Raw genomic sequence first — 25,257 nt, forward strand, 5'->3', positions numbered from 1 at the left:
CTCTGGTGGTTGGGTTAAGGATGGTGTCGACGATGCGGATCTGCGGCCGTGGACGGGGCGTCAGAAGCTGCTCCGGTGGTTGGGTTAAGGGTGGTGTCGACGATGCAGATCTGCGGCCGTGGACGGGGCGTCAGAAGCTACTATGGTAGGTTGGACGAGGGTGCGAGGAAGCGGATCTGAGGCCGTGGACTTGTGAGTTTGCAAAGCGGCCCCGGTAGGGTTGAGAATGGTATAGGCGAAGCTACTCCGGTAGGGTTGACGATGGTGTCGGCGAAGCGGCTCCGGTAGGGTTGAGGAAGGTGTCGGCAAAGCGGCTCCGGTAGGGTTGAGGAAGGTGTCGGCGAAGAGGATCAGAGGCAGTCGACGGGGGCGTCGGTGGGGCGGCTCCGGGGGGTGTGGACGAAGCGTCTCCGATGGGAAGTACGAATGAGCCGCGCATCTGACGAGAGTACTGGCGAAGCAGATCCAACGCCGTGGACAAGGCCGACACTGAATGGGCTATGGTACAGTGGTGGATGAGCAGTCTACTTGTTTCTAGGGGAGGTGGGAGGGGTAGATGCAGCCGTAGAAGCAGATCCGGCGAGGTGGACGCCGCTGGCAGTGAATGGGCTATGGTACGCCGGTGGATGAGCAGTCTAGGGTTTCGAGAGGGGAGGGGAGAAAGGGCGATGAAGTCCAGACAGCGTGATGTAAGATGCTCTGGTGCTGTGGAGTTAGTCCTTTTTCCGGGAGGGGGAGAGGAAATGGGGGCGCCGTGTAGTGGGGGAACCGGAAGTTACCAAAGCAGCCCCGACCTATCATGTAGATGAGAGCGGTATTGTAACTGTTGGTCTCCGTGCACCAAGGACAAAAGGGGGATTTCGCATGCTAAAGACTAAGGTGGCGGAAATTTTAGAAGGAGGCGGGAGATTTTGCCGCCCGCGGGATTGTTCGTATCCAGTTTCAACTAATTTTGGACCGTGCTAGCGGGAAGGTCATGCTAGACTGTGTACACGGGGCATGCGTCAGCAGTTAATAACTGGTGTGAAGTCCACCCCAGAAAAAAGACAATAACTCGGGATGATGCGCCGATAACTTGGACGTTCACACGGGCGTGGCCAATCGTACGGGTGTAGTGGCGCGTTCACAAAAAAAGGGATCAAACGCTCAGCCTATGTATTTCTTGTGTAAATAGATAATTTAGTGCCATTGGTTATATACTTTAAACATAATGCATTGACGTGTTAGTGTAGAGGTGCACAAAAAGAAATGGATATTGTAGTCAGCTACTTAAAAGTGTTACCTTATATGATTACATAGCCTCCATTTCATAAATTGCGTACCCGTTGAATTCATATATGAATATTACATATATTACTTCAAAATAGAAACTTAAATCATCCAAGACTAATGAATTTGAATGCAAGAGTAACAATGGTGCACATACATGATAGCTACATTGGTTGTTTGAAGAAACATCATTGTAACTTTGGCATGCACAACTGAAAAGGTTTATTTAAATAGAAAAAAATGTGATATGTGAGTGTCCAATCTTTATAGCATTGAATCGATATTGTACCTTTGGCCACGATATGAATTAGATATTGACTTATGTTCAAGCGATGCACGTCCACGATCGCTAGATAGTGATACGTGAATGAATTGTGCAATCTCTCTCACACGCATACATATCTCATTTCCCTGTGGGCATCGGAATCACACACGCGCACTTCGTGTATTTCTCTCCCTCCATCAGGGTTAAATTCGTCTTTCTACCCCGTCCTACAAGTCTCTCACATAGAAACACACACGCTCTCTATGTCTAACACGCCCACCCCTTTAATTCCGCCCACCCACAACCACTAATGTCTCAAAGTATAATAATGTCTCTCACACATATGCTATCTACCTATCCCTTAATATAGCTAGATATGTGTCACACAAACTCCTTCTCCCTACTAGCAAGATGCCCATGCGTTGCACGGAACATCAAGATGCATTTGTATGAGAAGTTTATCTTGTGGGAGAAAAGGTTGAACGAGGGAATGCCTTATTTGCAAATGCGGAGAGGGGTGTGGGTATCTTTTTGCAAAATTGCCATAGTTTCCTTCCTGTCCGTCGGATATAAATCGGATGGCCTATATTGCAGGAAGGCAGGAACACCATCATCACCAACTCTATTTTTTATAAGAGTAGAGATATGTGAGTGTCACTGCCCCCCCCCCACACACACCCACACTTCCCAACACCGAAGGAGTAGGGTGACACCTCGATCTTGATACTAATCTATCGACTGGCTTCTCTCTCAAACATACACACACACACTACCCGACACCGAAGGAGTAGGGTGGCACATCGATCTTGATAATAATCTATCTACTCCTCTTTCAAACACACACACACACACACACACACTCGCTAGTTGTGCCTCTGTGCCTACCGCGCACACTCTCGATGCGTCTTTCTCTCCCTCCCCCCCAATAATGACAGCACAAGGGTGACAACCCGATCTGATCATAATCTATCAATTGGTTTCTCTCTCAAACATTGTGTCTCGGTGCCTCGCTCGGTAGCCCCCTCGATATGTAGACTTCTCGCGCGCGCACAGCTGCAGTGACGATGACGCTGAACCCAGTGTGCCTTGTTTTTACCGGCCTCATGTGATAGTTTTCACCCTGTTTTCTGTTAATTAACAAGGCAACCTTTTCTTTGTTACTACTAGTGAATCTGAAATCATTCGGGGCAGACATAAAATATATCACTTCAACCCAATTATTGCAGCAACTATTTTAAAAGAAATTAGCTAGCTGCCCGTGCGTTGCACGGAACATCAAGATGCATTTGTATGAGTAGTTTATCTTGTGAGAGAAAAGGTTGAACGAGGGAAGGCCTTATTAGCGAACGTGGAGAGACGTGTGGGTATATTTTTGCAAAATTGCCATAGTTTCTTTCCTATCCGTTAGATATAAATCCGACGGCCTATATTGCAGGATGGCATGCACACCATCATCACCAACTCTGTTTTCTACTCCCTCCGTCCGAAAATACTTGTCATCAAAATGGATAAAAAGAGATGTATCTAAAACTAAAATACGTCTAGATACATTTCCTTTTATCCATTTTGATGACAAGTATTTCCGGACGGAGGGAGTATTTGTCTTTTTAGAGATTTCAACAAGTGACTATGACCGGACCTTACCAACATACTCAAAAAAGTAGTCCATAATTTTGATGTTACCCTCTTTTCTTGGCGGTGCAGTGCCATCTGGATACCTCATAAATAAATCAAGGACAAATCTGACCCCTTCCTGAAAAGACATACGGAGCAAAATGAGTGAATCTACACTCTAAAATATGTCTACATACACATCCGTATGTAGTAGTCCATTTGAAATCTGAAAAAGACAAATATTTAGGAACGAATGGAGTATATATAAGAGTAGACATGGAGATATATCTCCAGCATGGTCTACAACAAAAATGTGCTGGGCTGGTTAGCGCCGGATGCTCGCAACGCGATGACATGAGTTTGAATTCTGTCTTTTAACTTTATATTTTTATATTATATATTACTCTACTTATTTAATATATACTTCTTTCGCTACTATACTGACAGTGGAACCCACAGAGTACTTATAATACAAGATTAAGGATGGACTTGTTTCTTTTTAACTTTCTGTACGAAGTTGTAGCCACCCTGCAAGTCACATGTACACTCTACATGCAATTAACTTTTTATAGAGGGACAATCATATAGGCAATTAACTCAAATGGATTGGATGTCACTCTATTATTTCCAGCATAAAGAGCATCTCCAACGGTAGCCGGCAAATTTCCTCCCGCTTCCTTAAGCGGAGGACGACATCAAACGCCAGCGGCATACATTTTTACAACTCTAACCAACCAGATGAAATTCGTGCAAACAAGGACTGATTTCATATAAGCATGAAGGATTTCGTATAAAAAAGCCGGATCTCCATATAAACATGATGGATTTCATTACATTTACATGAACTAAGAGGTGCCAATCCGGCTCTCTTGTATAACTAATACTCCCTCCGTCCGAAAATACTTGTCCTAGAAATGGATGTATCTAGACTTATTTTAGTTCTAAATGGCCGCCCGCGGATCCCTTTGTCTTCCTCATGTCCGTCAGACACTTGCGGGGTCGACGAAGGTCTTCGGAAGAGACGAAGCAGCAAAGAAACCACCTGAATCCGCGGTTGTCGCCTCGGCGGTGGCCTTCATGGGTCCCAAGTGGCGGCGGCCTCCCCTGTTCTACTTCTCCTCGATGATGGCGGCGGACACAGAGAAGCTGGCCACCGACTCGTCGCTCTCCACGCACCCGGCTTTTTTCTCTGCCCGCATGGCACTGCCGCAGGCACGGGAGGCGCGCCCACAGACACGGGAGGCGCGGCCACCGCAGACACTGGTGGCGCGGTACGACGCGGCAGCGACGGCGCCCGTACCGGCATGCTAGCCGCCGTGCCGGCGTGGAGCAACTCGCCACTCCTCATCGAGCTGAACTGGAGCGGCGAGTTGCTGAACCACGCGCCTGCTTGGGGCGGCAACTGGCTCCGTTGGGCCAAGCGAGGTTGCACCAAGCGGCCTCGCCCGTATCCGGAGGGCTGGGCGGGCCACCCAGCTGGGTAATATGCCGGAGAACGGCTCATCGGAAGCCATCGGAAGAGTGGAGAAAATGGTGAAGGAGGAGATGGGGGAGCGGGGGAGCGGTGCGATTCTTGCCCACTGTCTGTCTGGCCTCGTGTAAATAGAGGGCGGACGGTAGGAGCTTGGCCGGCGTCTGGCCTCGTTTAAACTGAGGGCGGACGGGAGGAGCTCGGCCGGTGTTGCGTTTAATTCCGGCCCGCTCATGAATGGACGTGTGGCAGGAGTAGGATTCTCGGTTTGCATGCGGGTTTAACGGGGGGGGTTTAATGGAGGCGCCGGGCGTGCAGCGGGTGGCGCAGCAGTATATGATTTGACAGCAGTAATGAGCCGTCAAATCACAAAGGCCCCCGCCTCTCGTGAAACCGACCGAGCTAGACTGCCCCGCCCTCTAGCCTTTTAAAAAATGTATATACTCCACTTTTGTACAGTAGTAGTATCGATGGATTGCGCCATGGAGCAAAACTTGAAATTAAAAGGTGGTACATATAAAGAGCGCTCGTCGCCAAATTATGCATATAGTACTATTAAAAAGGCTTGTCACAATAATGGTGTCTAGCACAAGTGCACAACCCATCCCTCAAATAAAACTAAGCACCCTGGAATTCTTTGACAAAACTAAGCACCCTGAAATTCTTTGACAACTAAACTGCTGGCTATATGATGTTGGCCATATATATTATACGTATATAATGTGAAGAAACGAGTGGTAGTACTATACCAACTAAAAGATGAAATGTAATAAATACTAGTATGTACGTACTGAAGAGTTAAAGTAACAAGAAGAAACATAACTTAGTTTTGCTGGGGGCTCAGCACAACACACCCCTCAAATTAAATTAAGCACACCTGAAATTAAACTTTGCAACTATTCTGGTAGACACTGCATTAGAACCACCATGAGCAACAACACTGCCACCTTACTCGGAGTCCTCGTCCACGTCCTCGACTTTGTCCTAGTCCCTCTTCCTCTTGGCCGATACTTCTTTGCTTGAACCGCACACTTGGTTGTTGCTCTTCATCCAACCCTTGTAGATATTGAAGCAAAGGTAGCCATCCATTGCAGCATAGTGGATGTGGTCTATATCTAGTACATTCCGCTGCCATGCATGACGATGAAACGTGTATGGAGGTTTCTCCAGTTTACCGTACGAAGGATGAACCATGGCTCGTGCCAGGGTCAGCATTGAAGGCTGACGAGAGGACACTAGCCGATTCTTCTGGAGGTCGAAGGTGGTACCTACAACGAGGCCTATCCGACGCAGGACTTCTTTGTCGTTACCAAAGTCTACAGTAACGAATTTGACTAGGTTGCTCTCGAGGAAGTCCTTAAAATCCTGGCACTCAACGTCGGCATGGCATATGTGGTAGACCAAGCATAAGTCATGCACGCAAATCTAGATCACGGCAGGCTTCTTCCTCTCTTCGTCCTTTAGATCCTTCTCTCGTCCCAGGACTATGGTGTACTCAACATCTAGCCCAGCGACCCACTCATCATCTGAGTCTTCGAATATGCGTCTGAAGCAAGAAAGGCATCCTTTCACCGTCGCGGAAGAACGGGTGTAGATGACGTCGAACTCATCGCCGGTGATGGTTCTAACCTTGTACTCACCGCCGATCAGGGAGATTTGGGACGCCATGGATTTGGGAGGAGGGTTAGGATTAGTGGAACTGCCGTAATGTGAATGGACGGGACGACTAGGAGTGAACCACCGTAGTATTGAAGGACGTGCGGGGACGAGTAGGAGCGAACTGCCAGCGTGCGAACGGCAGGGTAGTGGCTTTCCATTCTCCCATGATACGGGCTTCCGAGAGCCCTTGGATCTGAGATCGAACGGTTGCATGGCGTGATTCTAGACCTATGGGTGAATATCCTATCCTGGAGGGTTATTCTGCAAATTTTCAGCAACTTAGCATGCGACCGTTTGATCTCAGATCCAAGGGCTGCCAGCAGCCCGTATCGTGGTCGCGCCTACCACGACCGTCGCGTCGCTCGTGCGGTCGCGCCCTTGGAGATTTAACATGGTGCGTTAGGCTATCTGATGTTGGCATGTCATACATAGTCATCACTTAGTCACTCATACTACAACAAGGTTTTGGCCATAAGGTTGGCTATAAGTGTATTTATTTTTTTTACTTCTCTCTATCTCTTTCTTCGTACTCCCTCCGTCCCATAATATAAGAACGTTTTTGACACTAGTGTAGTGCCAAAAACGTTTTTATATTATGGGACACAGGGAGTACTAGTATTTATTGCATTGCCAAGGAGTGACCTCTTCCAATGAAATGGTGTTGCTAAGTTTGCTTCATTTAATTAGCTATAGACTCAAAATTGTCTTTTCACCTAGGTACACGCGCTTAGCACCGTTTCTTCCTTGGGTCACCAAACTAGTCTCTCTCTTCTTGATTAACTTGCCACATCAGACTTTATGCCTATGTGGCAAGCTTAAGCACCTGTAGCAGCAAGTAAGTACAATAGTGCGCTTTACATGGCATTTTTGCATATGTGGAGGAAAGAGAGGCAAGGAAAAAGTGGAGAAGTGGGCTCTCATGCAAGAGCCAGCCTCTACTACATGGTGGAGCATTGGGAGAGGCACCTGTATGGAGGTGGTCAGGAATCGGGAGACTCACGCCGGTCGTAGCGCCGTAGTTAAAATGATAATGGCAAGTCAAATCATGGGGCCCCACCTGTCCAGCAGTAACTCGCTGTCAAATCACACAACCCTACGTTTGCAGCAGCCTACTCCCTCTTCTTCTCGCGTCTCTGTCGAACCAAGTAGGCGGAACTGCCTCGCCTACCGCGCAGGAAAAGCCCGCGCAGTATACTCCCTCCGTCTAGGTGACCAAGGTGGAGCGGAAAACGAGAGAACTTAATGTTTAGTATTTGCTAAGGCTAGTTGTAATGGTACTAGCCTTAGCAATTTTGATGAGGTTTCATAGAATTAAATGAAGAAAGAGAGAGAGAGAGTTGAGTACTATGTGTCATACATGGCAATAAATAAAGTACTACATGATACTAATATATGATACATGGCGCAGGTACTAAGTATTATTAATATAGTTTTGCTAGAACTCATCTAGATGAGATATAATTTGGTCTCATTTATCTTTTATAGCCATTGGATGTGATGCTATATAAGATGCGTGTGTGCTGACGTGGGTTGTATTTGTTCTTGTGCAACGAACTGACCACTGCATGTCATGTTTGATAGTCTCAAGTCATTAAAAGCATACAAGCCCCACATCTCTTCTTGGTTGATTCCTCTATTTATGTCAAAAAATAAGAAACAACGTGGGAGTTAATGCACCACGCCTATGTGTTTACTATTTGGTTTTCGTAAGATGACTTAATACTCACCTAGACGGAGGGATTATTCGATTTGACAGCGGGCGGCGCAGTTCCCGATACGGCTTTAATGCAGACAAGAGAGGGAGTAGCGGTTCCCGTTATGTTGAATGGCCGATGCATCCTCCTTCAATTAATGCATGAGGGAAGTAATGGGAGGAGGTCCGGGAAAAGAGGCTGCACGATGTGAATGCAACGCAGTTCGCCCTCATTGCCTTCATATAAAGGCGCCCCTCCATTCCAATGCATCTACCACATCGTACGCACCTAAGCATTTGCCTAAGCACCTACACTAAGCGCAAAAGAGCTCACTCCAGACCAATGGCGGCGATGCGCGTGAGCGGCCAGCGGCTGCGCCAGATGGTCCACGACGCCGGCCTGCGGCATGGCGCCAAGGATCGTCTCCAGACGGTGTTGGAGACCGACTGGTGGATGGCCGCCGTCGACGCCAACTACGACTCTCAGTTGGACCAGATGATCGTTGCCACCAGCAACAAGTGCACCGTCCTCAAGAAGCTTGCGGACGACATCGCCGAACTCCTCCAGCCTGCGCGCCCGGGCTCCTCATTGCCTGCCACCCTAATCGGCCTCCATGGTCGGAACCTCTTTCAAGCACTGGTGGCCCTGCGACTGCCCGCCGACGCCATGAAGAATGTCCACCTGGAGGTCGCGCTCGCTGCGAGGCGCCTCGCCCTGCAAGAATTCGTCGACCTATACATCCACGTGTACGAGCAAATCGTGTACATAGGTATCTACAAGGCCAGTGAGGACGCTACGACGTTGGCCTTCCTCAACCGGCTGGAAGCCTTGGATGCCTTTGCCGAGAAGCACCTCGACGTCGCCACAAAAGCCGCCGCTCCTTAGCCGCCGGTCGGTGGCCCGGCGCACTAAGTTGAGGAGGAGGAGGTCGTACGTTCGTGGATCCATCTTTCTTCTTGCCTTCTGTAACCACCACTACGATCGCATCATCGTGGCCTTAATTCTTATTGTGCTGTTGCATTCTCGTTCCAGTCAATACCGACATGTGCGATCCCTTTGCTTAATTATATGCATCATTGTAACTAGTACTCCATCCGTCAATTTATAAGTTGTGCTTACCTTTTCCATCAACTTCGTGCAACGCACGGGCATCTTGCTAGAAACACTAGAATATGTCTAATCCGTATGTGATAGTCCATTTGAAATCTCAAAAAAGACAAATATTTAGGTACGGAGGGAGTAATATATTAGGAGTATATCAAAACAATAGTGATTTCTTTCATGTTTGTGAACAAATACTACTATTCTACTACTTTGGATCCGTCCCAACGCACGGGCACATTGCTGGTAAATGGAAAAGGCCTGCCGCGTTCGCGTCGCACCCCCACACGCCCGGGAATCGGGAGTACAACACGGCCCGTCCGGCACGACACATAGATTAGGGAAGGCGTGTTGCCTAGCATTTTCACTTTCATGTGGGACCGCCATTGAGCAAACCGACACCCCGCCCGCCGCCAGGTTGGAAAACAGAAATGAGGGGAAGATCTAGCTGTAGCACGGAAGCCAAGAAATTTGGTGTCAGACGGGGCTCGTTGATAGAATAGGAGCATTCCGTACTAGTACTACTCCTACTAGTACCAAGTTTGTACTCCTAATACTATATTACTAGTACTACCACTATACAACTAGTAGGTACGTGCACGACACAACATCGTAGGAACAAAAAATGGGAAGATCTTGTTTTGGGTGATTTATCTTTTTTTTCAATCAACGTAGTATGAATAATATGATGTGGGGGGGGGGGCACCCATGAACCTTATGTGGCTTGGTTGCATGGCTACGGAAGGTTAGAGAAAAATAAAGAGATAATGTGTTTAGAGTGCACTCCACTAAATAGATATACTTTGGATCCATTGCAACGGACCGGCACATCTTTATCTATACCCCCTATATAGTGTGTGAAAAACTTTGAAAGTTGGTCCTTGGATGAAGCCAATCCGACAGTACAAAGATGGCAAATCCGAGCACTACTGGCCGTTGGATATCATCCACCAGATTCTGCCACATGTATAATCTAGAAGACTCCTTGGTTGAACTTAATTCATGACTAAGTTTGCCACAACTAAGCTTAGGCAAAGTTATTAGTTCTTCAAAATGAGAGCCACAAGTTGGCAAGCCTAAGGGAATCTTGCCACATTTTTTGTGTGTATCTCATGTGGGGCCTTAGTGTGGCTTGAACCAAACACTCACCTAAGTTAATCAAACTTGCCTAACCTTACATTCCACCAGATTTTGCCACATGTTAGAATCCAGAAAGCTCCACATGTAGAAGCATAATGCACAAACCACCAGAATCTCATGCGTGCAATGCACGTGTACCTTACTAGTACTAGTTGGTAGTAGTAGGAAACAAATTCCAGTTTTGGCACGAGCTTGTACTGCGGGAGCACCACAAGGCCTGCCGCAGGAGTTATATTTCCCTCTCGGGGCCCACGGGACCGAACTTCAGTGGCTTAGTGCCCGGCCTATGAGTCAATGACAGGCGGACCTTAAATGCGGCTGGCCCACATGTCATTCTCATGGTGGTGGCGTGGTTCGCGACTCACTCGTTCGAGATGAACCGGCCGGTGGTGGCATGGCCGTGGCGAGGGTGCCACAGCTGGGCGTCGGGGCGTTACGAGGCGTAGATGGCCACACCGGCCGGTACTACCTGTAGTACATAAGTACTCCAGCTGAGGATTGATGACCGAGATGAAATGTGTCACAGCCGCTGGATGAAAATTCGATGGTGCGGGAGTACGGATCGGAGCATAGCAGCGGAGCAGGCAAACCGCGTCCAATCGGGTGTGTCTGTGGTAGAAAGTTGATGGTCGCCGCAGTTCAGCTGGCCCGCATGTCATGCACACAAAGGCAGAGGAGCGGTGGGGCCGAGAGGGATGAGGGGCACGTCGGGGGATGACGATCCCCTGACGCGAACAATCCTACCATTCTGTCACTAACATGTGGGACCCATAAGCGTGGGTCCCACCTGTTAGCGAAGGAAAGGCAGGGCAAGGCAGTGATAGCCACATCAGAGGATCCATGTCCACGTCAGGGGACGTCGTGCCGTGGGTTGGAGCGGCGTCGTGGGAATCGCGTGTGGGTGTGGCAGTGGTAGAAACAAGAAACGTGATGGTCGCCGTGGTTCAACTTCCATGGACAAGCTGTCATGTCTGCTGACACATGTATATCAAAACTAGAGTGTTTATATTTCAAGCACGTGAACAAGTATTATTCTACTACTTTGGATCCATTGCAATGCACGGGCCAGCACATTGGTAGTAGTAGTGTCCATCTCTATCTCTAGAGGCCTTCTCTCGTTCATCCTTTTCTCTCACAAGATAAACTACTCATACAAATGCATCTTGATGTTCCGTGGAACGCACGAGGATGTTTCCTTGCGGGTCTCTCCAGCGCGGCGTGGCCGTAGTTGCAAGTTGACGCCCCTTGAGATGCCGACGTTGAGGGGCACTCGGATTTCCTCCGATGAGCAGGTAAGATGAGTTTGATCATGTAGTAAATGCATTCTAAAGACTACTTCCGTGTCCATTTCCTAATTCTCCCCCTGCCCACTGTTTCACAGGGTAGGCTCGGTGCGAGTGGAGATTGGCTTGCATATGTACGGGAGGGTACCAACATCAATTTGCACAACATTTAGAACGGTGACACCGTTCCCGTAGAACCTTTGTCCAACATTGGGATCAGCCATGCAACGGGCCACCACATGAATTGGTACGATGGAACCACGGTGAGATTGAATAAGATAGCACGAACCTTGCACATGGCGGTCAAAGGCGGACCATGCTGTCTGCGGCCGATTTGTTGCCGTACGAGTAGGAAGACGCTGTGCTCCTTTCTAACCGCATCTTCGCGGTGACAAACCAGGGGACTTATTTTGTATGGGACACATCCTACGATATACTCCCTCTCTCCCAGTTTATTTGTTTTGAATCTTTTCGTTTTACAAGTTTCAAATTCAAATTTAGAGCTCCCCATCACATGTTGAGATTACAATGTCCATTAAATCGTTGCGTGCATGTATAGTAAAGAAACAAATCTCGAGTTTGGCACGAGTTCGTGCTGCGGGAGCACCACAAGCCCTGGCGCAGGAGTTACATTTCCCTCTCAGGGCTGTCGGGACTGAGCTTCAGCGCCTTACTACACCTACCTTTGAGTCAATAACATGTGGACCCGATAGGTGACTGGTCCACATGTAATGCTCCCGTAGGCAGAGGGGCAGTGGGGCCAAGAGGGGTGAGCCGCAGGTCGGGGGACGTGTGGTTTCATGGGTTCGAGCGGCATCGTTGGAATCGCAAGTGGCTGTGGTAGAAACTTGATGCTCGCCGCATTTTAGGTGGCCCACATGTCATGCACACAAAGGCAGAGGGGCGGTGCGGCCGAGAGGGGTGAGGCGCACGTCGGGGGGCGTGGTGCCGTGGGTTGGAGAGGCGTCGTGGGAATCGCGAGATGAAACGTGATGGTCGCCGTAGTTGAACTTCCATGGACAAGCTGTCATGTCTACAGACACATGCACTGCATACCGATCACTGGAAGGAGTAGCAGAGAAAGCTATATATGCGGATAAATAGTTCCTTATAGTCAAGCAGACCCACGCTACTACTCTGTTCCAAAGACATGCACACCATCGAAATAGTCCATCTATATCAATATACACCAAGAGGGAATAATTTTTTTTACAAGAGAGGAAATAGTTCATCCATCCATAATGGCCTCCTGCTGGTGCAGCCTTTTCTTCTTCTTCTTCTTCTTCTTCTTCTTCTTCTTCTTCTTCTTCTTCTTGTTCTCATTCTCTGTGGGAGACGGCTTCGTAACAAGCTCTTTGGACCTTGCAGCTATCTCAAAACTCACACGGGCATCGAGGGCAGCATATTTTATCCGCTCGTACGTCAAGGGATAATTCTCCCATCCAGACGACCTTAATGCCACCGTCTCGTCACCCTTCTGAAGATTTGTACCGAACACAAAATTTGCTACGTCGAATAGGGATGGTGTCTGTTTATCACAATCTTCTACAGGAATTTTGATTCTGGTGTGTAGGTCAGCGATGCTTTTCAAATCAAGGTTGTACGGCTCCAGCTTCTGTTTGTCCCCTTCGATGGCTGCCCCACAGAAGTATACGTCCTCCCGAGACAAGAAATCGTGAAGCTCACCTGGTATGGAGGGCGAGTGTATGATGTGGTACACCAAAACATCATCTTCGAGGCACAGCTGAAGGACGGCGGCGTGCTGGATCTTCCCAGGGGCACGCTCCGTGTACTCTGCGTCGAGACCGATGACCCTCGTCTCTACCTTTTCGAGGGAGTTGGATACATTGTTGATCCACTACTGAACAACCCTCGGGTGAACGGTGACGGTGGCAACTATGTGCATCGAGCCTTCGACGAGGACATGTTGGACGCTAAAAACCTGCATCTCGTTCTCTTTCACCATTTGGAACCACTGGAACGGAGGGCTATGGTTTGGAGAATTAGGATTAGATGGCTAGTCTAACTGAAGTAGTAGATGATTATTTAAAGAGGTTAAAACAATGTGAACGCAGTGGGGTTTGGATGCAAATGAAGACAAAGGGAAGGTGAAGAAGCCGAGGAGAACCGGTTCCCGATGGAGAAGTAAATGGGAGAAGTGGCGTGCAGGCAGTTGATTAGACGACTAGGTAGACTAAACGAAAAGGCTATGCGGATAGACTGATGAGTCGTACCTGTTCGTGTACATGCCCATCCTTCCTGATAGGTGGGACCTATGCAAAAAGATAAAAAAATGTGTTGTAGTTTTTTTTGAGCGCGTGAGTGGGAGACACAACATTCTCTGGTTAAGGAATACTCCCTCCGTTTAGGTGAGTATAAGTCACCTTATGAAAATCAGGTTTTCCCAAAACCTTTAGGCGTGGAGCATTAACTTCCTGCTCGATCCCCTCCCAGCCTCGTTAGCCAGCGTTCTCTTCCTCTGCTGCCGCGTTCTACCTTTCCATTTTCCTCTTCTCAAGTGTGGAACGATCTGCATGCCGTCCTTGATGCAGAACGACCACTGCATACATCGCGGCAGGGCGTTGATTGGGCATGCACGAGAATTTGGTTCTGCTCGCAATATGGATGATACCTGAACGATGAAGTGAACAGGCATGCTAGCACGGGAATTCTATTTCCGCTATACAATACTGGAGTACTCATGTTCCTACTACTACTAGTAGTAGTACAACTGTGGTACACTTGATGGTCAAAATACTATTCATCCGGTCCTCACAGTGAAGTGACAACACCCTGCGCCTGACACTAGTCCAGGCGGCGTGTTCGGGTTACCAAAGTCAGCCTCACCCTGTGCACTGTGCAGTCTGTCACCGCCGCTATACAGCACATTGGCGCCTCGCCTCGTCTCCCTCTCCGCTCCCATAGCACCACTCCATCTCCATCTCCTTCTCCGTCTCCATCTCACTCTGCCCCCGTGTACCGTCGCCTCACTCGCCTCCCCCAGTACCACTATTCCCTCGCTAGCCGCTCCAGCACCGACATCCTTCTCCCCCGTAAATCAAGCCCCCTTCCAAACTCCACCATGGCCGAACGTGAACCGCGCAGCATCCATATGAGCCGCATTGGAGCAATCTCCCCAGTGACATCCTCGACCTCTGTTGTTCGTGTATGGATATGTTGAGCGCCCTGCGGCTGGCTGCGTGCTCGAGGGACATGCACACGGCCATCGTCGAAGCGAGTCCTAAGCTTTTCAAGACACCCTGCTTGCTGCTATCTGGTCTTGCGAGATTGGCTCACCATGATACGGAGGCATGCATGATGCCCCTCGACTTCAATCCGATCTCCATTAGCCGAAACTTCTTTGCAGGTATGTAGTGGGTCGCCGTACATCATTTCCCTCGACATCGATCTGTCACGACCGGTTTTTCAATAAAAAATATTTATTGAGAAAACGATCCCTTTTATGGACCAGTAGAGAAGAATTCCACCTCACTGGTAGACAATGTCTTGATCACAGAAGAAAAACCAGGAGTACTAAATATAATACAAGACTGAGCGGAGACTGCTCAACAATATATTACAAGCTCGCCCATAATACATAAAGGCGGATAGGGTGGCATACTACTGACTCGCAAAGGAAACAACGGTGGGGGGGAGACATGACTCCTGAATCTAACAACTCTTCAAGCGTCGGAGTGAGGCTCGAGGATTCTTATTGTGGGTGGCGGAAGCGTATATAATACAAGTTACCAAAATCCAGGATCGCACAGGACTGACTGGGACTCCTCTAGGCGTCAGACTCGCTATCAAACTCTTCATCCATGAGATCGCCTTCGTCAACATCTGGCCAAATCAACAAGCCAGGTGAGTACTATGAAAGTACTCGCAAGACAGTTCGGACATAAGATATAATAAATGTAAACATGATGCATATGAACAGATTAACAAGCGCACTCAGACAATGGGATAGCAATGCATGGAGATATAAAAAGGGAAGTCGGGCGGTAGTCCTCCCGAAATCCCAAAGTAATACCGAAGGCCAATCGAGTGTCTGAAAGACTCCTCGGAAGGGTAAAAATGAAATAATAATGTCGCAGTCAGGCGTCAAGGCGACACCTCATAAAGGGCTTATAATAAAATATAAAAGACAGTGCGTGCCACAGTCGGACGTCTGAGCGACATCACATAAAGGGCTTATATCAAAAGTAAATAACAAGAGTACCACAGTCGGACGTTTGAGCGACATCACATAAAGGGCTTATATCAAAAGTTAATAATGAGAGTGCCACAGTCGGACGTCTGAGCGACATCACATAAAGGGCTTATATCAAAAGTAAATAATGAGAGTGCCACAGTCGGACGTCTGAGCGACATCACATAAAGGGCTTATATCACAAGTAAATAATGAGAGTGCGACAGTCAGACGTCTGAGTGACATCACATAAAGGGCTTATAATTCATAACTTAATATCTCAGTAGCTCATGAATTTAAATCATTCAAGGGAATATTCAGGTACGAGGTAAATGAAAGATTAGTCCATCCACAGGAATAATAATTCAACCGGGTTTACCACTCAAAATTGTCACCGGGGATTTACCATGGAGACTGACATAGGGACTGGCATAGATATGGATAAGTTGGCCACGGTCCTTGATCATGGACACGATGACTCGGAAAGATTTGACTCTGCAGAGTTTGTACTATTTAACCACAGCCAACGGATTTCAGTAGTCAGAAGGGACTAGTTCCGTTTACGGTGTTTTAGGAGAAACACATCTAACCAGTACACACCCATTCAACATTCCAATGCCAGGAATCACCCTCGGCAGCGTTTAAGAAAAACCTTGAGACGGGGAGGCTACAACCTCGCGTAGCATGGGATCAAATTTATACCGCGCGCCCTAAGGGGTGCCCCCCTCTCGGTCCCAACAGGAAACACCCATGCCCCCTGACCGGATGACTGGCTTTAATCCAGGGCCATGGAACCCTCATCCCGGCCCCTCTATTTGGTGTGTACAAGGAAAGAGGTTAACAACTTACTAAACCGTATTCTTTGCAGAAGACATGTGGCAGCACGAAAGGGAAGGAACGGTAACGTGGCTCAGTCCACGTTAATGTCGGAGTTTAACGGATGATGTAAGGCTGGCATGCTACAACAATACCACCTCACTACCTTTCATGTCACCACATGATCAGGTCATCTCTCATCAAAGATCACGGTAACTTCGGAACACACGGATAGTTGCCTTGCATGCAACGAGATACTCACCGATGCTCATATGCCATTCACAACCATTCAAGCAAACATGCAAAACACCTATCATATCAAAGGTTCAAACATGCTTGCCTGGTTCGGAGAAGTCAGAGTCTAGCTCGGCGAAGTTCGCGGCTCCGTCACCTCCTCCGGAACCTACGGTATAGCGAAACCGTACACTAACGTGAAAATCATCGCGTGCATAAATTTTTTTCCAAAAATATTCCAAATAAATACTATAAAAAACTAGACAAAATTATAAGACTGACAGAAAAAGAATCAATCAAAAATCATCTTTTATTAAAAAGATATAAGGATTTTAGTCCAGGGACTAATCTGTGATGAAACAGAAAAGAACCAGGGACTTAACTGAGAAAACAGAAAACGGTTCGGAAAGAAATGCGCCAGCCCAAAGAGAAAACGCATTCCGCTCGAAGGCGCTTTCAGAAAACGGTTCGAGGGAATTAGAAGAGAGGCTGACGGGGGGGGGTCCACACGTCAGGTTTAAAACTTCGCCGGCGCCCGAAGGCTGCGGTGGTCGCCGGCGTTGAACCACGGCGAGGCAGGGAGATCGGAGGGTACCAAGAGGTTCAGGTGGTTCTTCCGCGTCGGTGGGTGGTGGACTTGGCCGTCGGAGAGCACCACGTCGACGGCGACACTTTCTGCGGCGGACGGTGGTTCGGGCGATGGTGGAGAACTCCGGTGGGTGCTGCAAACTCCAAATTGAAGCGCGGGTCAGGAGAGTGGATGTACTAGGAAGCTACTGGCAAGAGCTGAGGGGTAGAGGTGCACGCACGGAAGCGAATCGAGCTGGGTCCCGTGGTGGGTCGAGGCGGCCGGAGTTGGGGAAGAAGGCTCCCTCGGGGCTCTTCCAGTGGCTTGGCGTGGTATTGGTGGTGTGTAGAGGTGGTGTGGGTTCGAGTTCGAGCTCGGGGCCTCCTTTTATAGGCGATCCGAGGGGGTGTCCGTGAACGGGATATCTCCGGCGAGTGATTACGGCGTGGCAGAGGTTGGGCAGGGGGTTTAGGGGGCTAGGCACCATCAGGGAAGATCACTGGTGCCGTTCCACCGGGTAACCTCGGTCGGGCAAGGCGTAATGCGCCGATCCTCGACGGGGCGGCCGTACGGGCACGGCGGCGGCAGGGAGCGCGCTCCGCGCCTACCAGTTCACGACGAAGGATGGCAGCATGCACGGGTGAGTGGATGGCCACGCGGCGGCCTCGGGTGGCTTGGGCGGCGCTGGGCGGCACCGTCCACGCTGCGCCTCTCTCTGGCAGCCGCAAAGCCGCTGCTGCCGTCGCTCACGGGTGGCGCACCTCCTCCTGCTCGTCGCCGATGTCCGCAAGCCTCCAGGAGATCGTGCGGCGCAGGGATAAGAAGGAGAGAACAGGGCGCAAGGCGCCACCGTGGTACTGGCGAGATCGAGAAGGAGTCCTGAAGAAAACGACAGCAGTTCCTGAAACTATATCTCTGAATTTCTGAACATTGACAGAAACAGTGCCCATCAGGTGTTCGACGAAATGATTTGGCATGAAGAAATTTTTTTCTGGAGCTGGGACTTGGTGAGGTGACCTCTCAATGCACCCAGAGGCTGCCTGAATTTTCTCAGATTTTTAGGAGGAGAATTCAAATGAATTTCATCAAATTTGGCAAAGATGGTCCAAACTTGCAGCAAGTACAATTTGAAATATTTGAACTGGAGACCAGTGGATCTTCATGGATCTTGGTTGAGGGCTCTAAGGACTAGCCAGTGAGACTTGTTTGGAGGCCAAACTCAAAGTAGAAATGGTAGTTCCTTTGAAAACCTCCAAGGGTCAAAATAGAAGGCAGAAATTTTTTTGGTAAGAAATAAATGGAAGAGAAATTATGGGGAGGTTCAACTTGCTGGATTTGAAGTATAACTTGGCACAAAGATGGGGAAAGGCTTATGGGGGGGGATTTCCACTTAGGTCATGGCAAGAGGAGATTTTGAAAAGGGGAAAGGATCACTCCAAATGCCATACGGCTATTTAAAAGATTTTTCAAAAGAAATTTCCCAAGTGAAAAGCATTTGGTTTTGAGTCCACATAAGAAGGAAAAACCTCCAAGACCAAAATCAAGCCTTGGGTGAATCCAAACAAAACATTTTTTTCTTCTTCATAAAAGAAAGTATTTTGAGAGGGAGAGTCCTTTAGAGGAAAATTTTAAATAACATCCCTCAAATCAAATAAAGGTTTGAAAAAGCAAAATAAAATTTTGGGGTGTCACAACACCTACCCCCTTAGGAAAAATCTCGTCCCCGAGATTTCTGCTGATCCTCAAATAGATGTGGGTACTCTGCCTGAAGAAAGTCTTCCCTTTCCCATGTAGCTTCATCCTTGGTGTGGTTGCTCCACTGAACCTTGAAATTTTTTGTTGTTTTCTGACGGGTCCTCCTTTCAGACTTTTCCAAAATCTTTACTGGCTGTTCTCTGTAGGTGAGATCTGGTTGCACATCAATGCTCTCATGAGATACATGCTTTTCCGGGTTACTCACACATTTCCTCAACTGTGAGACGTGGAACACGTCGTGGATGTCTGACAGCTCCTTGGGTAGGTCTATTTTGTAGGCTACTGTGCCTCTTCGTGCAATCACACCGAATGGTCCAATAAATCTTGGGGCTAGCTTCCCCTTAATTTTGAACCGTTGTAGGCCCCTCATAGGAGATACTCGTAGGTATACGTAATCACCGGGTTCAAAGCTGACCTCACGATGTTTTTGATCGTAGTAGCTCTTCTGTCGGCTTTGAGCTGTCTTGAGTCTGTCCCTGATCTGTTTAACCTTCTCCTCGGCCTCCTTGAGCATGTCTGGGCCGAAGATACGACTGTCACCTGTTTCTGACCAATTCAGTGGGGTACAATGCTTCAAAGGGTGCCATTTGTAAGCTGGCTTGGTAACTGTTGTTGTAAGCAAACTCGGCATATGGCAAACTTTCTTCCCAACTGGATCCATAGGTGAGCACACAGGCTCTCAGCATGTCCTCTAGGATTTGGTTCACCCGTTCCGTTTGTCCATCCGTCTGAGGGTGGTACGCTGTACTGAATGCTAGTTGCGTGCCCAGAGCTTGTTGTAAGTGATCCCAGAGTTTAGAGACAAATTGAGTGCCTCGGTCGGATATTATAGTCTTTGGGACTCCATGCAGACAAACTATACGGGAGAGATAAAGCTTGGCAAGCCTTTGAGTGGAGTAGGTCGTCTTCACGGGAATGAAATGAGCAACCTTGGTTAGCCTATCTGTGATGACCCATATGGCGTCATTTCCGCGTTGAGATCGAGGTAGTCCGACGATGAAGTCCATTCCAATTTCATCCCATTTCCACTCAGGTATCCGGTTTGGCTGTAGCAGCCCTGCTGGCTTCTGATGCTCGGCTTTAATGCGCTGACATGAATCGCAACAAGCAATGAATGCGGCTATATCCCTTTTCATACCGTGCCACCAAAATCTTTCCTGAATGTCTTTGTACATTTTGGTTCCTCCAGGGTGGATCGAGTATGGAGCGGTGTGGCTTTCGGTTAGGATTTGCCGTTTGAGCCTCAATGTTTGGCACGCAAAGTCTGTCCCCGTACCATAATGTTCCTTCATTGTCTGTGACGAACTCTGAAGCCTTGCCAAGGCCCATTTTCCTCTTTATACCTTCGATGCTGGGATGTCCATGCTGAGCCTTCTTAATTTGTTCCATTAGGGTGGGTTGTATCTCCAGATTTGATACGGTGCCCTCAGTGACTAACACCATGTTGAGTCTAGCGAACTCCTTCTGAAACTCAGGCCTCAAGTTCTGTGGACCGTCGTTGCCCGGGCTGGGGTTCCAACTAAGAGCATCTGCCACTACATTGGCTTTCCCTGGATGATAGTGAATACCGACATCATAGTCCTTGACCAATTCCAACCAGCGTCGTTGTCGCAAATTTAGCTCTGGTTGTGTGAAAATATATTTAAGGCTCTTATGGTCCGTATATATTTCACAACGGTTTCCCAACAGAAAGTGCCTCCACTCCTTGAGTGCATGGATGACTGCTACTAGCTCCAAGTCATGAGTAGGATAATTTTCCTCATGCTTCCGTAGTTGCCTGGATGCATACGCGACAACCTTGCCGTCCTGCATCAATACGCATCCGAGGCCCTTCCGGAATGCGTCACAATACACTTCAAAACTCTTGTGTATGTCTGGCACAGTCAAAACCGGTGCTGTTGTTAGCTTCTTCTTGAGCTCTTGGAAGCTTTTCTCGCATGCTTCCGTCCATACAAATTTCTTGTCTTTCTTGAGCAACTGTCATTGGTTTTGCCACAGTGGAGAATCCTTCAATAAATCTCCGGTAATATCCAGTCATTCCTAGGAAACTCCGTACATCGGTCACGTTGGCTGGTGGTTTCCAGTCAAGTATGGCTTTGACTTTGTCTGGGTCTACGGCCACGCCTTCTTGGGTTAATATATGGCCTAGAAAACCAACTTGTCTTAGCCAAAATTCACACTTGCTAAATTTGGCGTACAATTGATGTTTCCTTAATTCTCCCAAACAATTCTGAGATGTTCGGCATGTTCTTCTGGTGTCCTCGAGTATACCAGAATATCGTCAATGAACACCACTACAAATTTGTCCATGAATTTCATAAACACTTTGTTCATGAGGTGGACAAAATATGCGGGGGCGTTCGTCAGTCCAAAAGGCATCACTATGAACTCATATAGTCCCTATCTGGAGGTGAATGCTGTCTTAGGGATATCTTCTGTCCGTACTTTCAATAGATGATATCCCGATCTTAAATCAATTTTTGAGAACACCTTGGCTTGTGCGAGCTGGTCAAACAAATCATTTATCCGTGGCATCGGATTTTTGTTTTTGATGGTGACCATATTGAGAGCTCGATAGTCTATACACAGTCTCAGTGTCCCATCCTTTTTCTTGGCGAATAATACTGGCGAACCCCATGGTGAGGAGCTGGCTCGAATAAATCCTTTGTCCAGTAATTCCTTTATTTGCTTCTTCAATTCTACCAACTCTGAGGGTGCCATTCTATAATGTTTCTTATAGATGGGAGTGGTGCCAGGTGCTAGTTCAATGCTGAACTCTATCTCTCGGTCTGGTGGCATGCCTGGTAGTTCTTCAGGAAATACGTCTGGAAACTCGCACACCACTAGAACCTTTCTCAATTCTGAAATGTCCACTCTGTTCAATTTTGGTTGCCGTGACCGTGGTCTCTCTTGAGCTGTAACCTTTATTGTCTTGCCGTGATGATGAGTGAGAATCACAGTCCGATTGAAACAATCAATAAATTCCTTGTTGGTGGTCAACCAGTCCATCCCTAGGATGACATCCAGTCCTTTATTTTCCAACACGATGAGATTAGCCTGAAACTTTAGTCCTTCGAACTCAATGATCACTCCTTGGCAGTAACTCTGAGCGATCTGCTTATTTCCGGGGGACTTGATGATCATAGATTTTTCCAAGGGAAGTATTGGAAAACCATGTTGTAAAACAAAACTCTTCGAAACGAACGAGTGAGAAGCTCCAGAATCAAACAAAACCGTGGCAGGTACTGTGTTGACAGGGAACGTACCGAGTACGATGTCTGGGGCATTCTGTGCTTCTTCCCTGGTCACATGGTTCAGGTGACCCTTCCTGTGATTGTTGTTGGGATTGAAATTGTTGCGCTTGGGGCTGGATTGTTCCCACCATTGTTCGGCTTGGGGGCCGAGTTCCTTGGTTTTGGGCACTGTTTGGCATAGTGCCCTTCTTCACCACAAGCATAGCAAGTGACCCCTAGACGGTACGTAAAGTCCTTGTCCCTTGAATGAAACTGTCTGGTTGGCCTTATAGCAGTCATCATGGATTTTCTCGCTTCATTCCTCGGAACCCCAGTCTTGCTTCGATTGTTGCGAGCAAGAGTCGTCTTGTCCCTTTTTCGCTTACGGATATCCTCCAGACTGCGGCGCTCATTCTCCAAGGTAATGGCCTTGTCAACCAGAGTTTTGAAATCTGGGAAAGTGTGTACGACCAGTTGGCATCTTAATGCTGGCGCCAGGCCGTCCAGAAATTTTTCCATCCTTTTGTTCTCAGTCATATGTTCATCGTAGGCATAACGAGATAGCTGGGTAAACTGACCATTGTATTCTGTCACTGACATGCCTCTTTGCTTGAGGTCATCAAATTCTCTTTTCTGGATTTTTATGATGCTCCTGGGGATGTGTGCCCCACGAAAGCCTTCCTTAAACTCTTCCCAGGTGATGTTGTGTTCACTGGGATGGATGTGTAGGAAGTTCTCCCACCATGCTGCAGCTGCTCCAGTAAGGTAGTGGGGTGCATAAAGCACCTTCTCATGATCTGAACACTGCGCAATAATCAGCTTTCTTTCGATGTCTCGAAGCCAATCATCGGCTTCAAGCGGCCTATCAGTGTGAGCAAACATTGGAGGGCGTGTCTTCTGCAGTTCAGACAACTTGGAGTGTGGTTGGTATGGCTCACGGTGATTTCCCATATTGATGACGTGATTCATCATCTCTTGGTGTTGTTGCTGGCTTTGTTCGAAAAGGCGGCATACTTGAGATAAGGCTGCCTCACTGTCCTGTTGACTAGACTGTCCCTGACTGAAATTGTTGCTGGTCTGTGTTCCATAAACTTCTTCGGTTGGATTTGGCATGGAACGAGTCCACGGACGAGACATTTTCCACTCTGGGGTATTATGTTGCAAAAATCATGAGAAGAATTGTGTGGCACAAGGAAAATCTTGCAAAGGCAAAAATTTAAAAGACCTCAAGATTTTTCAAGAACATAAACGATTTCGCACGGAGAAGGACTGCTTAGCACATATCTTACACGCGATACGCAAACATACGATACATCACTCAGGATGTGCGCACACATCCCTGACATGTTATTAAGGCTAGCACACCCCTCCGGAATGAAGCGCACACAACTACGACAAACTTAAGTACACATAAAACATAACATACATGCAGACACATCGCGCGGCGATTAGGCGCACTCAGTCGAAGATGGTGAAGATGTCCTTTCCCTTGCCGAGGGTAAGACCCAGCGGTGCAGGAGACTCAACCTCCACCTCCTCCCTAGTAGGCTCCAGGCGTGTAGCACTGCGCTGAGGTGATGGCGCGGGTGCGACAGGCGGCAGTGCGGGTGCGGCAGGCGGTGCAGCTCTGACTGGAGTAGGAGCGATGACTCGGTCGAACTCCTCAGTGGTAGGCAGACGGCGAGCGGTGGCCAAAATGGCTGGTGAATAAGACGCTAAGGACGAGACGAATGTCAGTGGCGGTGCCATGTGGAGAAGCTCCTTCCTGCTGGTAGGACCGCCCCGAACTAAGTCCATGCGGGCAGCCGAAAGATCGTCCACGAGGTTGTCGAAAGATTCCTCCAGAGCTTTGAGGTACTCGACAAGCATCTCGATAGCTTCATCCCGCTCTCCCCTATGGCAGGCGAATGCATAGTGACAAGTATATGGCACATGGCATGGGAGGTAGCGGTAGCGATGAGTCTTCATCATAGGAAGGATATCCCGAAGGCGAGCTATCGCCTCACGGGCGGCCATGTGCATGGCATGCCTCTCCGTAGGCATGGCCCTTCCCACAAAACGGAAGTGGCGTGACGCAGAACGTCCTCCCTTGAATTGCACCATGGCTTGGTGCATAGACACGTCGTCGCTGAGCTTGTGCTGGTAAAGCGTGAACTCCGGACGCATCGCTGGCCCGATCGCGAGCTTGGTGATGGAGACGAGGAGTTTGACAAACCCCTCGGGCACGTTAGTGAACACCCGAGTCTCGCAGTCGTTGCCGGCCATCTACAAAAGTAGGAAAAAAATTCTGAGTAGTCAAATCATAAATTTATGATGACCAACAGAAAATAGCTACCTTTGCAAAATGCTGAAAAAGCACCAAAGACGCTAATAACCGATTAGCGATCGCACCTAGTGGCTTCCTACAGTCAGCCTGGCTCTGATACCAAGCTTGTCACGACCGGATTTTTCAATAAAAAAATATTTATTGAGAAAACGATCCCTTTTACGGACCAGTAGAGAAGAATTCCACCTCACTGGTAGACAATGTCTTGATCACAGAAGAAAAACCAGGAGTACTAAATATAATACAAGACTGAGCGGAGACTGCTCAACAATATATTACAAGCTCGCCAATAATACATAAAGGAGGATAGGGTGGCATACTACTGACTCGCAAAGGAAACAATGGTGGGGGGAAGACATGACTCCTGAATCTAACAACTCTTCGAGCGTCGGAGTGAGGCTCGAGGATTCTCATGGTGGGTGGCGGAAGCGTATATAATACAAGTGACCACAATCTAGGATCGCACGGGACTGACTGGGACTCCTCTAGGCATCAGACTCGCTATCAAACTCTTCATCCATGAGATCGCCTTCGTCAACATCTGGCCAAATCAACAAGCCAGGTGAGTACTATGAAAGTACTCGCAAGACAGTTCGGACATAAGATATAATAAATGTAAACATGATGCATATGAACA

Source organism: Triticum aestivum, chromosome 1D (assembly GCF_018294505.1).
Source record: "Triticum aestivum cultivar Chinese Spring chromosome 1D, IWGSC CS RefSeq v2.1, whole genome shotgun sequence".
NCBI lineage: Eukaryota > Viridiplantae > Streptophyta > Magnoliopsida > Poales > Poaceae > Triticum > Triticum aestivum.